We start from the raw sequence: 18,532 nt of genomic DNA on the forward strand, positions 1-18,532 counted from the left end.
CCAAGTCTTTGCTATTGTGAATAATGCCGCAATAAACATACGTGTGCATGTGTCTTTATAGCAGCATGATTTATAGTCCTTTGGGTATATACCCAGTAATGGGATGGCTGGGTCGAATGGAATTTCTAGTTCTGGATCCCTGAGGAATCGCCACACTGACTTCCACAATGGTTGAACTAGTTTACAGTCCCACCAACAGTGTAAAAGTGTTCCTATTTCTCCACATCCTCTCCAGCACCTGTTGTTTCCTGACTTTTTAATGATTGCCATTCTAACTGGTGTGAGATGGTATCTCATTGTGGTTTTGATTTGCATTTCTCTGATGGCCAGTGATGATGAGCATTTTTTCATGTGTTTTTTGGCTGCATAAATGTCTTCTTTTGAGAAGTGTCTGTTCATGTCCTTTGCCCAGTTTTTGACGGGGTTGTTTGTTTTTTTCTTGTAAATTTGTTTGAGTTCATTGTAGATTCTGGATATTAGCCCTTTGTCAGATGAGTAGGTTGCGAAAATTTTCTCCCATTTTGTAGGTTGCCTGTTCACTCTGATGGTAGTTTCTTTTGCTGTGCAGAAGCTCTTGAGTTTAATTAGATCCCATTTGTCAATTTTGGCTTTTGTTGCCATTGCTTTTGGTGTTTGAGACATGAAGTCCTTGCCCATGCCTATGTCCTGAATGGTAATGCCTAGGTTTTCTTCTAGGGTTTTTATGGTTTTAGGTCTAACGTTTAAATCTTTAATCCATCTTGAATTGATTTTTGTATAAGGTGTAAGGAAGGGATCCAGTTTCAGCTTTCTACATATGGCTAGCCAGTTTTCCCAGCACCATTTATTAAATAGGGAATCCTTTCCCCATTGCTTGTTTTTCTCAGGTTTGTCAAAGATCAGATAGTTATAGATATGCGGCGTTATTTCTGAGGGCTCTGTTCTGTTCCATTGATCTATATCTCTGTTTCGGTACCAGTACCATGCTGTTTTGGTTACTGTAGCCTTGTAGTATAGTTTGAAGTCAGGTAGTGTGATGCCTCCAGCTTTGTTCTTTTGGCTTAGGATTGACTTGGCGATGCAGGCTTTTTTTTGGTTCCATATGAACTTTAAAGTAGTTTTTTCCAATTCTGTGAAGAAAGTCATTGGTAGCTTGATGGGGATGGCATTGAATCTGTAAATTACCTTGGGCAGTATGGCCATTTTCACAATATTGATTCTTCCTACCCATGAGCATGGAATGTTCTTCCATTTGTTTGTATCCTCTTTTATTTCCTTGAGCAGTGGTTTGTAATTCTCCTTGAAGAGGTCCTTCTCATCCCTTGTAAGTTGGATTCCTAGGTATTTTATTCTCTTTGAAGCAATTGTGAATGGGAGTTCACTCATGATTTGGCTCTCTGTTTGTCTCTTGTTGGTGTATAAGAATGCTTGTGATTTTTGTACATTGATTTTGTATCCTGAGACTTTGCTGAAGTTGCTTATCAGCAAGGAGATTTTGGGCTGAGACGATGGGGTTTTCTAGATATACAATCATGTCGTCTGCAAACAGGGGCAATTTGACTTCCTCTTTTCCTAATTGAATACCCTTTATTTCCTTCTCCTGCCTAATTGCCCTGGCCAGAACTTCCAACACTATGTTGAACAGGAGTGGTGAGAGAGGGCATCCCTGTCTTGTGCCAGTTTTCAAAGGGAATACTTCCAGTTTTTGCCCATTCAGTATGATATTGGCTGTGGGGTTGTCATAGATAGCTCTTATTATTTTGAGATACGTCCCATCAATACCTAATTTACTGATAGTTTTTAGCATGAAGGGTTGTTGAATTTTGTCAAAGGCCTTTTCTGCATCTATTGAGATAATCATGTGGTTTTTGTCTTTGGTTCTGTTTATATGCTGGATTACATTTATTGATTTGTGTATATTGAACCAGCCTTGCATCCCAGGAATGAAGCCCACTTCATCATGGTGGATAAGCTTTTTGATGTGCTGCTGGATTTGATTTGCCAGTATTTTATTGAGGATTTTTGCATCAATGTTCATCAAGGATATTGGTCTAAAATTCTCTTTTTTGGTTGTGTCTCTGCCTGGCTTTGGTATCAGGATGATGCTGGCCTCATAAAATGAGTTAGGGAGGATTCCCTCTTTTTCTATTAATTGGAATAGTTTCAGAAGGAAGGGTACCAGTTCCTCCTTGTACCTCTGGTAGAATTCGGCTGTGAATCCATCTGGTCCTGGACTCTTTTTGGTTGGTAAGCTATTGATTATTGCCACAATTTCAGCTCCTGTTACTGGTCTATTCAGAGATTCAACTTCTTCCTGGTTTAGTCTTGGCAGAGTGTATGTGTCAAGGAATTTGTCCATTTCTTCTAGATTTTCTAGTTCATTTGTGTAGAGGTGTTTGTAGTATTCTCTGATGGTAGTTTGTATTTCTGTGGGATCGGTGGTGATATCCCCTTTATCATTTTTTATTGCATCTATTTGATTCTTCTCTCTTTTTTTCTTTATTAGTCTTGCTAGCGGTCTATCAATTTTGTTGATCCTTTCAAAAAACCAGCTTCTGGATTCATTAATTTTTTGAAGGGTTTTTTGTGTCTCTACTTCCTTCAGTTCTGCTCTGATCTTAGTTATTTCTTGCCTTCTGCTAGCTTTTGAATGTGTTTGCTCTTGCTTTTCTAGTTCTTTTAATTGTGATGTTAGGGTGTCAATTTTGGATCTTTCCTGCTTTCTCTTGTGGGCATTTAGTGCTATAAATTTCCCTCTACACACTGCTTTGAATGCATCCCAGAGATTCTAGTATGTTGTGTCTTTGTTGTCATTGGTTTCAAAGAACATCTTTATTTCTGCCTTCATTTCGTTATGTACCCAGTAGTCATTCAGGAGCAGGTTGTTCAGTTTCCATGTAGTTGAGCGGTTTTGAGTGAGATTCTTAATCCTGAGTTCTAGCTTGATTGCACTGTGATCTGAGAGATAGTTTGTTATAATTTCTGTTCTTTTACATTTACTGAGGAGAGCTTTACTTCCAACTATGTGGTCAATTTTGGAATAGGTGTGATGTGGTGCTGAAAAAAATGTATATTCTGTTGATTTGGGGTGGAGAGTTCTGTAGATGTCTATTAGGTCCACTTGGTGCAGAGCTGAGTTCAATTCCTGGGTATCCTTGTTGACTTTCTGTCTCGTTGATCTGTCTAATATTGACAGTGGGGTATTAAAGTCTCCCATTATTAATGTGTGGGAGTCTAAGTCTCTTTGTAGGTCACTCAGGACTTGCTTTATGAATGTGGGTGCTTCTGTATTGGGTGCATATATATTTAGGATAGTTAGCTCTTCTTGTTGAATTGATCCTTTTACCATTATGTAATGGCCTTCTTTGTCTCTTTTGATCTTTGTTGGTTTAAAGTCTGTTTTATCAGAGACTAGGATTGCAACCCCTGCCATTTTTTGCTGTCCATTTGCTTGGTAGATCTTCCTCCATCCTTTTATTTTGAGCCTATGTGTGTCTCTGCATGTGAGATGGGTTTCCTGAATACAGCACACTGATGGGTCTTGACTCTTTATCCAATTTGCCAGTCTGTGTCTTTTAATTGAAGCATTTAGTCCATTTACATTTAAAGTTAATATTGTTATGTGTGAATTTGATCCTGTCATTATGATGTTAGCTGGTTATTTTGCTCGTTAGTTGATGCAGTCTCTTCCTATTCTCGATGGTCTTTACATTTTGGCATGATTTTGCAGCGGCTGGTACCGGTTGTGCCTTTCCATGTTTAGCACTTCCTTCAGGAGCTCTTTTAGGGCAGGCCTGGTGGTGACAAAATCTCTCAGCATTTGCTTGTCTGTAATGTATTTTATTTCTCCTTCACTTATGAAGCTTAGTTTGGCTGGATATGAAATTCTGGGTTGAAAATTCTTTTCTTTAAGAATGTTGAATATTGGCCCCCAATCTCTTCTGGCTTGTAGAGTTTCTGCCGAGAGATCCGCTGTTAGTCTGATGGGCTTCCTTTTGAGGGTAACCCGACCTTTCTCTCTGGCTGCCCTTAACATTTTTTCCTTCATTTCAACTTTGGTGAATCTGACAATTATGTGTCTTGGAGTTGCTCTTCTCGAGGAATATCTTTGTGGCGTTCTCTGTATTTCCTGAATCTGAATGTTGGCCTGCCTTGCTAGATTGGGGAAGTTCTCCTGGATAATATCCTGCAGAGTGTTTTCCAACTTGGTTCCATTCTCCCCGTCACTTTCAGGTACAGCAATCAGACGTAGATTTGGTCTTTTCACATAGTCTCATATTTCTTGGAGGCTTTGCTCATTTCTTTTTATTCTTTTTTCTCTAAAGTTCCCTTCTCACTTCATTTCATTGATTTCATCTTCCATCGCTGAAACCCTTTCTTCCATTTGATCGCATTGGCTCCTGAGGCTTCTGCATTCTTCACGTAGTTCTCGAGCCTTGGTTTTCAGCTCCATCAGCTCCTTTAAGCACTCTATATTGGTTATTCTAGTTATACATTCTTCTAAATTTTTTTCAAAGTTTTCAACTTCTTTGCCTTTGGTTGGAATATCCTCCCGTAGCTCGGAGTAATTTGATCCTCTGAAGCCTTCTTCTCTCAGCTCGTCAAAGTCATTCTCCGTCCAGCTTTGATCCATTGCTGGTGAGGAACTGCGTTCCTTTGGAGGAGTAGAGGTGCTCTGCTTTTTAGAGTTTCCAGTTTTTCTGCTCTGTTTTTTCCCCATCTTTGTGGTTTTATCTACTTTTGGTCTTTGATGATGGTGATGTACAGATGGGTTTTTGGTGTGGATGTCCTTTCTGTTTGTTAGTTTTCCTTCTAACAGACAGGACCCTCAGCTGCAGGTCTGTTGGAGTACCTGGCCGGCCGTGTGAAGTGTCAGTCTGCCCCTGCTTGGGGGTGCCTCCCAGTTAGGCTGCTCGGGGGTCAGGGGTCAGAGACCCACTTGAGGAGGCAGTCTGCCCGTTCTCAGATCTCCAGCTGTGTGCTGGGAGAACCACTGCTCTCTTCAAAGCTGTCAGACAGGGACATTTAAGTCTGCAGAGGTTACTGCTATCTTTTTGTTTGTCTGTGCCCTGCCCCCAGAGGTGGAGCCTACAGAGGCAGGCAGGCCTCCTTGAGCTGTGGTGGGCTCCACCCAGTTCGAACTTCCCAGCTGCTTTGTTTACCTAAGCAAGCCTGGGCAATGGCGGGCGCCCCTCCCCCAGCCTCACTGCTGCCTTGCAGTTTGATCTCAGACTGCTGTGCTAGCAATCAGCCAGACTCCGTGGGTGTAGGACCCTCTGAGCCAGGTGCGGGATACAATCTCCTGGTGCGCCATTTTTTAAGCCCGTCGGAAAAGCACAGTATTCGGGTGGGAGTGACCCGATTTTCCAGGTGCCGTCTATCACCCCTTTCTTTGACTAGGAAAGGGAACTCCCTGACCCCTTGCGCTTCCTGAGAGAGGCAATGCCTCACCCTTCTTCGGCTCACGCATGGTGCGCGCACCCACTGACCTGCGCCCACTGTCTGGCACTCCCTGGTGAGATGAACCTGGTACCTCAGATGGAAATGCAGAAATCACCCGTCTTCTGCGTTGCTCACGCTGGGAGCTGTAGACCGGAGCTGTTCCTATTCGGCCATCTTGGCTCCTCCTCTGTGTGATCATTTTAAACAAAGCAAATCACTAAACATCAGGCATGACATTGCTGATCACCTCTTCTTTTTTAAATTTGTATAATTTTATGGGACATATGTGTAATTTTGTTACATGCATAGATTGTGTAGTGGTGAAGTCAGGGCTTTTAGAGTATCCATCACCCAAATAACGTATGCTGTACCCCAAAACCTCCATCATCCACCCCCCTCAGCCCCCTTACCTTTTTGAGTGTTCGTTGTCTGTCATTTGACACTCTACACCTTTGTGTACTCATTATTTAGCTCCTACTTATAAGTAGGAATATATGGTATTTGTCTTTCTGTGTCTGACTTGTTTCACTTAAGATAATGGCCTCTAATTCCATCTATTGTGCTGCAAAAAACATGATTTCATTCTTTTTATGGCTGAATAGTATCCCGTTGGGTATATATACCACATTTTCTTTATCCAGTCATTTGTTGATGAACACAAAGGTTGATTCTGTATCTTTGCTATTGTGACTAGTGCTGCAATAAACATATGGGCACAGGTATATTTTGATACAATGATTTCATTTCCTGTGCATAGACTCCCAATAACAGGGTTGCTGGATAGAATAGTAGTTCTGTTTTTAGTTTTTGAGAAATCACCATGTTGTTTTCCATAGAGGTTGTACTAATTTACGTTCCCAGGAACAGTGTATAAGAGTTCCCTTTTCTCCACAAACTCACCAATATTTGTTATACTTTATCTTTTCAATAATAGCCATTCTGACTAGTGTTAAGAGGATATTGTAGTTTTACTTTGAACTTCTCTAATAATTAGTGATGTTGAGCATTTTTCATGTCTGTTGGCCATTTTTATGTCTTCTTTTGAGAAATGTCTATTAATGTCTTTTGCCCACTTTTTAATGGGATTATTTCTTTGATTTTTTGTTGAGTTGTTTGAGCTTCTTGTAATTTCTAGATATGAATCCTCTGTCAGATGAATAGTTCGCAAATATTTTCTCCCATTCTATAGATTGTCTGTTCACTCTACTGATTATTTCTTTTGCTGTGCAGAAGCTTTTTAGTTTAAGTCTCATTTGTCTATTTTTGTTTTTGTTGCTGGTGCTTTGGGGGTCTTAGGCATGAATTCTTTACCTAGACCAATGTCCAGAGGAGTTTTTCCTAGGTTTTCTTCTAGTGTTTTTTATACAGTTTTAGGTCTTATGTTTATGTCTTTGATTCATCTTAAGTTGATTTTTGTATACAGTGAAAGATAGGGGTTCAGCTTCACTTTTCTGCATATGATGATCCAATTTCCCAGACTATTTATTGAAAACGTTGTCCTTTCTCTAGTGTATGTTCTTGTCTATTTTGTCAAATATCAGTTGGCTATAAAAATGTGGCTTTATTTCTGGGATGTTTATTTTGTTTCACCAATCTATGTGTCTATTTTTATACCAGTACCATACTGTTTTGGTTACTATTGACTTGTAGTAAAATATGAAATCAGGTAATGTGATGTCTTCAACTTTGTTATTTTTGCTTAGGATTGATTTGGCAATTTGGGCTCTTTTCTTGTTCCGTATGAATATTATGATTGTTTTTCTAATTCTGTGAAAAATGATGTTGGTATTTTGATAGAGATTACATTAACTCTGTAGGTTGCCTTGAGCAGGATTGTCATTTTAATGATATCAATATTAATTCTTCCAATCCATGAGCAGGAGATGTTTTTCCATTTGTTTGTTTTATCTATGATTTCTTTCATCAGCATTTTCTATTTTTCCTTGTAGAAATATTTTACCTTCTTAGTTAAATATATACCTAGATATTTCATTATTTTTTGTAGCTATTGTAAATGGGATTGTCTTCTTGATTTGGTTCTCAGTTAGATTGTAATTGGTATATAGAATTAATACTGATTTTTGTACACTGATTTTGCATCCTGCTGAATTCATTTATCAAATCTAGAGATTTTTGGTGGAGTCTTTAGTTTTTCTAGATGTAAGATTATATAATCAGTGAACAGGAATAACTTGACTTCCTCTTTTCCAGTTTGGATGCCTTTAATTTCTTTTCCTTGCCTGGTTTATCTGGCTAGGATTTTTAGTACTATGTTGAATAGAAGTGGTGAAAGTGATTACCTCTTCTTGGTCTTCCTAAGCAACTTCCCTAGTTTATCTCTTCTCTTTTCATCTGGATTGTAGCTGTAGCCAAATATGCCACTCTACTTCCACTAGCTCCTTCATAACGAACTTGGAATTATCTTCCGATAATGCACTTCTTTTTTAGGAATACTTAAGACTCATAAATTTCAGAATCAAATCAGACTACTTAATCCAAAAATGGCCTTCCTATTCCACCAGGCCCTCTGAAAATGCCCAGTCTTTTTTTAAAAAATCACACTGTACCCCTTTCTCTGCTAATAAATTCACATAGCAGCAGTACCTCAATATATATTCTATATGCTTTTCTTCTTACTCACGCCAACCTTCTCCTTTGGCTTATCCTATTTTTTTTTTTTTTTAAGAATGCTCTTTCCTTTCACGTTTGTATATGTTAATGCATTATCATTCAGGGTCCATGTACTATGATTTCGATGTTTGTCCTCTTCAAACCTCATGTTCCAATTTGATTCCCAAGGTGGCAATGTTGGAAGATGGGGCCTGGTGGGAGGTATTTGGGTCATGTGGGTGGATTAATTATGAAAAGATTAATGCCGTCTGTCAAGAGTGAGGGAGTTCTTGCTGTATTTGTTACTTGAGAGCTGGTTGTTAAAAAGATCCTGACAGTACCCTCCTCCACTTCCTCTGTCTCCATAGGAACCCGCCCATCTCTCACCACATAATCTCTTGGCACACTCTGGCTCCCTTCTGCTTTTGGAGGTGAGGCCCTTACCAGATGCAGGTACCCAGTCTTAAACTTTCCAGTCACCAGAATCATGAGTTAAACAAACTTACTTTCCTTATAAACTACCCAGTCTCAGGCATGCTGTTATAGCAACTCTAAGAACTACCTCTTCCCAAAAGCCTTCTGAGATATTCCCCTTGCTCCTCACTTATCCACACACCTCAGATTAGTCTTGTACTTCTCCAGGAATGACAGTCACAGTATTTAAGCTCTGCATGTCATGGTCGTCCACGGATCAGAACCTAGCTGGTTGAATGTAATGGCTGAATGGCCAGCCTGCAGTCCTGTGTCTCTCTCAACTGGTTTTCCTCATGTCCTTAAGGAAGAGTTCACAGACATCTTCCTGACTAAAAGATCACTACTCTGTGGTCCTATAGCACCTGTGTATGCCTCTGTCATGGCACTAATCACCCTGTGCTAAAATCACACTGTGTTATTGTCTCCATGCTCTGCCAGGTAGAACACCTGGCATATCTAGACACTCGGTAAAAGCTTGTTGCCAAACTGATTAAATTTTTTAAAAAATGAATTGAGGCCAAACACAAGTCTTAATATGTCCCAATCACTCTTCCTAGTAATTGCATTTACAAAATGCTCAGAAAATGTTTGTTGTATTAAATTTGAGCTCTTGATCTCTAATAAAATCTTATTAATCATTTAATAATAATGATGATGATGATACTGCCAAACAATTACATAGCAGTCACTATGTATCAGGCACTGAATTAAGTGCCTTATAGATGCTTATTTAATCCTCACATCTAACTTTGTGAGGTGGTTGTCTTATTTTTCCTGATTTTTAGAAGAAAACAGAAGCACAGAGAGATGAAATAAACTGTCTAGAATCCTGCATCTCATCAGTGGAATGACCAGGCTTCTAACCTAGGAAGTCTAACACCAAATTCAATACTTTTTGCTCTGAATTAATTTCAATGAAAGCACTTTTTGATCTGATGAACCTGTGGTATATATTCATTGTTTTCTTTTCCTAACCATCCATCCTTTCCATTAATTACTAGTACTCTGACACTGCTCACAGTGAGTTGTAGAATATTTTCAATCAGAAGCATGTAAATAACTGTCTTACCACCAACATTCATCCTTGAAATCTTCTTGCTAAGACATGAAATTGTTGCCTCCACACTTAAATTATTTATTTCCTGCTTCTAGTTTTTCATTTGCCTTGTCCTGGTTTTCTAGCTGAGGACAACTTGTAAAGTCTGTTCCCCCTTCACCCTGCCTTCAGCACTCAGCTTCTCAGTAACTCATTGATTCCCTGGGCATCTGCTACCACTCATACCCCAGTGCTCCCAGTATCTTTTCCCCTCATCTTAATTTCTCACCCACATTTCAGTTCCAAGTCTCTAAAATAGATACTGGCTTTTCTTTCACAATTAAATAAAAAAAATCCCTGAAGATTATTACTCTTATCTTAATTCACATTCTCAAATATTTATCCCTTAATTATACTAGTAGCATTACATGGCTAATCTTTTGAATTAATTATCATTGCAATGTGTTTAATGAGATACATTAAGTATATTGCAATTATTTTTTTACTTAAAAAGGAAAATATATACATACATGTGTATCTTAAATCCATCCATATATGTCTTAAATCTATCTATCTCTCTGACTTTTAAATTTGTCCTGTTATCCTCCTTTCCTCAATCCTTTTACAATGAGTCTGATCCTTATTACCTTGTGCTATGGTTTGAATGTGTTGCCCCAAAACCATGCATTGAAAACTTAATGCCCAATGCAACAGTGTTGGGAGCTGGGGCCTAATGGGAGGTGATTAGGCATGAATGGATTAATGCCATTATCAGGGGGAGTGGGTTTGTTATTGCAGTAATTATAAAAGGGAGAGTTTGGTTCTTTTCTCTGTCTCACTCTCTTTTGTCCCTCTACTGTGAGATAACACAGAAAGAAAATCCTTCCTAGACACTATTTCCTTGATCTTGGGCTTCTCAGCCTCCAGAACCATGAGCAAATACATTTTGGTTCATTATAATTTACCCAGTCTGTGATATTTTGTTACTGCAGCACAAATAGATTGAGGTACCTTGCAATTAGATGGTGATGATAATTTGTCTGTGATATTTTGTTACCGCAGCACAAATAGATTGAGGTACCTTGCAATTAGATGGTGATGATAGTTTCCCATATGGCCTCTCCTTCTTGAATCTTCCCTCTGTTCCAATTATCATTCATACAGTTGAAGTAATTATACTAAAACCTTCTTCATAAGGATCATTTCTAGATGATAGCATTATAAGTGATTTCAATTCTTTTATTATTTTCTATATTTTAAAAATTTTCTGCAATGAACATACTTTCTTAAAACAATTACAGTAGTTATATTTTTTCACAAGAAAAAGAACAATAGCAGCCATTTTATAAGATACACTAAGGGACTACTAATTTTTTCTCTAAAATCTAAATAGGCATTATTAGTCCCCTTCTCAGCCATTCAGTTAGACATGCTGACCAACATAGACTCTTGCTCAGCCTCTATGAACAAGGAGCTGTTCACTGAGATATAGGATTGCTCAGAGCTGCCCTTAATAATTTATTCATTCATCTCCTTCCCTTCTTAGTATGGGAATTCTGAGACTGGCTCATTCATTCCAGAAATGTTTATGAGATGCATCTTAGTGATCAAATTAATGCTTGAGATTGAGTGATTGAGTGGTGATCAAAGCATGTCCAGCTGTATTTTCATGTTGCTTACAGACTTTTCATCTTCACGTCTCTCAGCCCCAAGTGTAGTGTTAAGCACTCAGGAGGTCTCTCCAAGTAACTACTCTTGATTTAGGATTTTTATCAGTCCACTGTATTAAATTGCCAAAAATTATAATATTCATAGAATTACTTAAACCTCATTGTCTCTAATCAGGTAAGGAAAATATTTCAGACATTAAGCACTTTTGATTTCAGGAAAATTTTTTTCCAGCTTTTATTTTAGATTCGGAGGTACATGTGCGTGTTTGTTACATGGTCTAGAAAATTTTTTAAATCTTAACTACATATATCCCAGTTACAGATCAATGAAAGAGTAACCTTCCTCCCCGCCCCCTGCCAAGTAACCAATTTCGAAACCAAATAATATGTTAGGTGTCCAAAATAACATCAGAAATAAAAAATAATTTATCCTTAATTTTTGCTCCCTCATCTCAATATTTAGGGTCCCTTGTCACTGCTGTATTACAGGTATTATAATACACTTTCCATAGTTCTGCTTTCTTTAATACCTGCTTTCTCAGGTTTTGAACATGTGCTTTGTGGCTTAGCCCCATGGTAAACATTTTACATGTATCACTTGTTAACTTCTCACAATAATGACATGAGGTAATTTCATTATCCTTATCTTGCAGATGAAACTCTGAGGCTTTCAGAGACGTGAGGTACGGTGCCAAGGCCACACCACTGGTAAGTGAAATTGACACTGAAGGCTAAAATCTCAATGGCCAAGTCCTTGCCAATGCCCATGTCTCAGTCCAAATGGTCTCATGTCTCCTTGTAGCTTAATGAATCATCAGCCTGGTTTCATCCTGAAAAACCTGGTTTATATCTGTTCTGTCCGGAGATGTGTGTGCACAGAGAGTGCCTGTTTTCATACAGTATGCCTGGAATCAGCCTCAGGTCATGGTAAGATAACCAAGGAAGTAACCCCTTTATCAAGTCCCTGGAAGCCAGCTCAATGGACCCAATCTCTGTTCGAACTTCTACCTGCTATGTGGGATGGTTGTCATTAGTAACCCATGTTTTCCCATGTGTGTTTCTGCATTGCTATTCTCATCCAACATCCTTAAATAATAGGGCTGAATTTCTCTTGTGGATTACTCTCTTTTCTAAATTTTTCATGTAGAGGGCCCCGAACGTGCTAGGAATGAGGAAGTTTGGGTTTTTGTAACTGAGCTAATTTTGGGAGGAGAGAGGTTGATTTCAGTTTTACATGCTAAGCTCTCAAGGTAGAACTAGGTTACTCCAGTAAGAAATCTTTTCCTTCTTTTGGGTTTTTTTTCTTTTTTAAGGTTGCTATCAATGACATCCAATGTCACTGCATGAGACTAATGTAAAGTGTCAGATTAAATCAAATAATGGTGTCTGTCTAATTGTTTTGCAAATGAACAACCCAAGTCACTTACATTCAATGTAGCTTGACTTTCTAAAGATTTAAATAGAAAAGGTGATTCTCTGGAAGAGTGATCTTTGCAAGATTCCTGAGCTACTTGTGCAATGTAGAAAGAGCCTAGCTATTCATCAGCTTGGCTTATTTGACCCAAATGAGGTGAATGGAAAAGATATAAATTCTTAGTCTGTGACACCATCACCTGCCACCTGTCACCTGTCACCTCCAGGTCAGAATCTTGAACTGCTCTTAACATAAACTGAAAAGGAAGTTGAAAAACCTTTACCTACTGTAAAATGTTATTTTATTTAAAGCTTCACAACTACAGTCTTGGTGGGGGTGTTCAACATGACTGGCAGCTGCCTTTGATTTACCTGGGAGCACTGAAATGAAAATTACAGCCAGCCATCACCTTAAAATTATTGGGGTGGAGTGCTGGGAGAAATTCTCTGAATTTATGATTTATTTGCTCTTCTGGTCACAGGTAGTATTTCATATCCCACTCTAGACTTGCATACACAGCTGCGTGTATGGGCATGGCCATACCAATTGTTAAAATATTAAAATACTTCTATGCCAGTTGATAAATAGTCACTGCATTCAGCCTCCTAAGTAACTCCCTTCCGGTCAAAGACCTTCCTTCAGGATCCCAGGAGATTCCCACAATCCAGCAAATAAAAGAAATAACCCTGACACAGCAGGATTCTTCTGGAACTCTGCACCAATACTGAGGCTTCTGCCATTCTGTTGTTAAATATTTTAAATATTGCCCCTGAAATGAGGAGTGGAGAACTTGAGTGGGCTGGCTTTTACACAGGATCAATTGTAAAAATACTTTTTTATTGGTTGCTTTGGATCTTTTATAAAACTTCAGTGGAAGATATTGTCTATTATGAGTCCATTGTCTCTTATTACAGAATTCATGCGATACATTTTTAAATTTCTTCAAGATTGCCTTATTCTGGGAAAGTAATTTACTTTCCAAGGAAGACAAAAACTAAAAGGCTCTTGTTTCTTTTAATCAGGTAGAAGGAATACATTGCAATGTAGTTTTCTTTTTACTTTGTCTTTCTGGAATTCTATTACTAAAATTAACACCTAGTTGAACAATAAAATTATGCAAGCTATTTGATGAGTCTTTCTTTCCTCTTAAATGACTGATTTGTTAATTTTAAAATTGTATTCTTTTTAATATGATTTAATGTTAGAAGTTGCATTAAAAAATTGGGGGCATGGGGATAGGTTTTTAAAAAATCATACCTAAATGGAGCATGTTCTATTCTTGGCTGTACTAAGTGCCTTGGGTACCAAGAGCTGCAGGGATGCCCCAATGCTTCACGGTGTTCTACTGAACAACTTCTGTACTTTTGCTGTTATTCCTCTGAAGTTAGAACTGAAATTTCTTATTATTAAGATAAAAATAGGTTTGAATAAATATTAAAAATCCATTTAATTGTCCATGTTTCCTATTCAGGAATCTTCTGCTGAGGTTTGCAAACCTTTAAAGTTGACCTGGTTAGATATGAGAAAAGGAAATCTGAAAATATCCATTATAATATTATTCTTATTTTACATTTTGCCTTGTGTTGATATTTACTTAGTTCATGGACAATTGCGATCTTTAAAATTGCTTCTTTTTCCTAGCTTCCTTGTAGCCATTTCACATGAACATGTTTATTTTGTAGAACTGATAAAGGCAGAAAGAGGTTAAATTCAAAACACTCATTTTGCAAAACAAATTAACTAGAAAAAGAAAAAGGGGCTTGAAAGTTAAATGTTGAGAAGACTGCTTGGAGTATATGCCAGTTTTCAATTGTCTGTGCATGTCATTTTCTTTTTTTTTTTAATTATACTTTAAGTTCTAGGGTACATGTGCACAATGTGCAGGTTTGTTACATATGTATACATGTGCCATGTTGGTGTGCTGCACCCATTAACTCATCGTTTACATTAGGTATATCTCCTACAACACTCTCTTTTACCCTATATACCATGGATGATAAGCCAAAATAAATACAAAACTTACTTTAATGCATTCTATGTACCTTCAGTAGTTTGTGCATTCCATAAATTTGGAGATAGTATGCTTTTATTTTTGTGCTTCTCATTCTTAGTTGAAGGCTTTATACATAATATGTACTCAGTGATTGTTTACTCAATTTTATGTATTATGTGCTTAGCACATTGGAGAATAATTAGGTCCCTTTTTCTTACAATTTCTGTGTGTTTTAAATCTCTTATTTAAAGTTCTGCCATTCTGCCAATCAAAAGAATAATCATTATCATCCATCTGTTCTACCTTTTCAGTTACCCAATCAATCAATAATATATTACTTACTGTGTGCCAAACACATTTCCAAAAAAATACATAGCAAAAGAAAACATTTTTTTCCCAATAAATTTTAATTTTACTTACCTGACGCATTAGAAGATCGATAAGTAAATATTTTTCTACATAATGGACTAATTGAAATAAAAGTTTGAAAAAGGTCTATGGAAACAGAGAGGAGGAATTCATCAGCTCTGTACTAAGAAATTCAGGACAATCTTCACAGAGGGGTTGATATTTGTGCTGTAATTGATGAATTCAGTTGAAAATATTAATATGAGTTTCCTGGTAGACAGAAGTGGAAAGGGCAATGACATTCCAGATTATTGAACCACCTTGTTCAATAATTGCTTGTTTAAGAAAGATTGAGATGCTCATGTTGCATAGGAAGGAGATATGGTAGATAAGCTTGGAGAGATAGGGGAGATGCTATTGTGAAAGACCTTCCATACCATCCTATGAAATGGAGCTTTAGTCTATAGGTAAAGGACAACTAACAGAGGTGGTTGGCCATGGATTTAAATTTCAACTGTCAACTTGTATTGATATTCACAGACCAATGAAAAGGGGGAGGCATCTCACTTAGACTTTTCTTTGCAGCTTACCTAACTCATAGACTCCTGTGTTGTGCTATTATGTAGAAGACCTGCTACAAAAATGTGAGATCTTACAGGTTAAAAGATAGAAATAATATGTTCATCAATTGATATGTGTTACTAGAAGAGTTTCTTTTTAAACAACTTGAATAATATTCATGACTAAATGTTGGAACTGCATGCTACCATTTATTTTAAAAATGCGGTATTCATTTCTTTATCATTTTAGATTATAATGGAAACCTTGACTTCTATACACTATGCTGTAAATTCGACTTGTACCTAAAAAGTATTCACGCTTGGCTTATGTGACATCTGTTGAGAAATTTAAATTACCCATTGACAGAGATCATTCAGATAGGAAAAGCTAAATCTACGTAGGAAATTGAAAGGAAGTGAATTGGGCAGCTGCAGGAGAGAAATGATAAATCATCCATTTATGTCAGAGGAAAGTGCCTGCTTCTGTATTGTTGGTATGTCATGTAGTTCAGATTTGAAATACAAAGCCAATAATTTTTTTCCTATATATAGCATCTGTCCATGAAGGGCTCAAACAGCATTTATATAATGGTTTCTCACAATATTTCAGTGGAATAAGGGATAGCCTATGATGGTAATTTATAGATGAGGAGATGGCGGTGATTGCTAGCAAAGTACTAGAAATGTAGCATCACTCATTAGGGATTTGGTGCAACAAGCAGGCAAACCTGAGAACAAGTCTGCTGTAGGTGGTTGAATTGTGGAAGGCAATGTGCTACGTGAAGACAGCTCCAGAAGTGTCATCAGAAATGGGGACTGGATAATGCCAAAATGGCTCACATTCTTGCACTATTTGAAATAAACATGGAAGAAATAAATTATCTTCCCCAAATTGAAAAAAGTCTCTAATTTTTCTAGCCTGATACTTTGTCCCCTGGATTCAAGAGTGTTCTTTATTTTTCCGTTACTTGATGTAGTTGCAATAGAAAGTATTTTATTTTGTTTTATAATAAAAGAATAATGCCAATTTTAAGTAAAATGTAAATTTTTAGCTCAATGTAAATAATTGTTGCATTTGTTTACATAAAAACTGAAGGAAGTTGGGAGACTGCCTTATAATTTACCTATATTTGGTAGGAATCAATGAAAGGCTTAGGAAAGAAAAATATCATTTTAAGTGATTTCTCCAAAAGACAGGCAGAATTATTCTAGGGCATTTGCATGAACAAAGCAATTAGCAGCAGCTCTATTGTTAAATAGATTAATAGATAATTAATTTTAAATGCTTGAGAATTACTTTATTTTCTCTTGGTTCCTTAAGTCTATATGTGTGTGATGATAAAAAGAGGTGCCTCATTATATTAATTATTCTCATGTATTCAATAATGATCTGTTTCAGGTGCTCTGCCGAATTCCGTACATACATCACCTTGTATAAACCTTAGATAATTTCCACCCCCGCCCCAAGTAACTCATGGATACCATAATTGTATTCACCCTTTATAAGAAAAACAAAACACAAAATACAGAGCTTAGTAAAGTTAACTTTAGACCACGTTCCCACTGAGTGGCAGATTCTGAATTAGTATGCAGTGTAGCCTGGCTCCATAGTGTATGAGTTTAGCCACAGCTCCATGATTCTCCTGGGCCCAACCTGACCTCTCTGGAGCTGGGAAGAGCAGAGAAGAGAAGGTCTTGGTTCCTACCAGAGGACAAGGGGTGTTTGCTGTGGGCATAGCAGTGCTGGAAAAATGGCTGGAGGTGTCATGTCCAGGAAGTGCTGAGGACTCTCTGGGTGGCTTCTGCCTTAGTCTTTTGAGGGTGACACCATCCCAGCATGACTTCACAACCAGGATAAAGTCAGGAAAGATGGAGGGTCTGGCTGTGTGGCCAGCTGTGCTGACAAGCGAAGTCGAGCGAATTAGTGATTCCTCCACATGGTTCCAGGGGAGCAGCTGGGACTTCAGACACTATATGGCAGAAGCTCAGCCAGAAGAGCCTCCTGTTGTCACTGTTGCCAATTTTGGGTTGTTTACATCCCTTTGCTCATTACCTGAGAAGCCTCAGAGGGAAGTCTCAGAGCAGTCTCAGAGGATGGCACTGGTTGCGCAGGAGATGAGGTGCCAGTGGAGGATTTTAAGCCATCTGCTAACATTTCTGGCTGTGTGCTACACTGGCCAATGTAAGGGACAGAGAAGAGAGGACATATATTTTGGGGAGGAATCTATTGCATTAATTGACTCTAAGTGAATTACAACAAGTACCCAGACCAGAGGTGGATGGAGAAGAGCAGTCAGATTTGAGTGGGAGTTTAGAGTCCTAAATAAATTTAGAGTTTTAAGAGCTGAGAGAAAGACTCTACCTCCAGACTTACTCCTCTGTAATCCATCTTCCACCTTGAGGCCAGAATGATGTTTTTAAAATGTAAGTTGTAAGTGACTCCTCATTAAAGTCACCTACAGAATAAAATCCCAGCTGTAAGGAGGCCACAGATAGGCTCCCAGAAACGAATTCCTTTCTATCTTTCTACTCTGACCTCCAACCACAGACATGGAGTGTCCTAAGTGAGCATCTTGCCTTTACTTTGTTTGTCTTGCACAGGCCTATTTCTAGAGCCAGTGATGTTTTTTTCCTTACATACTCCATGGTAAAAATCCTACTTACTTCTTTAGGAGCAGCTTAAATCACACCTGCCTTGGAAACTGTTTCTGATTTTCCCATTTCTTACAACAACAAAAAACGTCTTTCAACATGTCATTTTCATGGTTTATAACTTAATCTTTCAAAATCCAAATCTATTATTATTCTTTTCTGGCTGAAAACATTCACTGTTTTCCCTTTTCCTAAAGGTTAAAGTAGAACTTTACCCTAGATGAAACCAGATCCATATAAAATAGTAAATACTTGAATAACATAACATTTATTATAGTGTTTTTTAAAAAGTATACATGCGTAATAAATATTTGTTTGAGAAATATAGTTTTTAAGGTATTAAACATCAGAGGG

At 37.8% G+C, this 18,532-nt stretch overlaps 1 long non-coding RNA gene across 1 annotated transcript in view; it reads left to right on the forward strand.

Annotated features, from left to right (window-relative positions):
* Positions 1–18,532, forward strand: part of LOC134760359 (uncharacterized) — a 335,124-nt gene that overhangs the window by 17,503 nt on the left and 299,089 nt on the right. Inside the window, exon 2 of the long non-coding RNA XR_010137687.1 lies at positions 11,865–11,919. This is a non-coding gene — a long non-coding RNA (uncharacterized LOC134760359). The remainder of the gene's footprint in view (positions 1–11,864; positions 11,920–18,532) is intronic.

Source organism: Pongo abelii, chromosome 17 (genome assembly GCF_028885655.2).
Source record: "Pongo abelii isolate AG06213 chromosome 17, NHGRI_mPonAbe1-v2.0_pri, whole genome shotgun sequence".
Lineage (NCBI taxonomy): Eukaryota > Metazoa > Chordata > Mammalia > Primates > Hominidae > Pongo > Pongo abelii.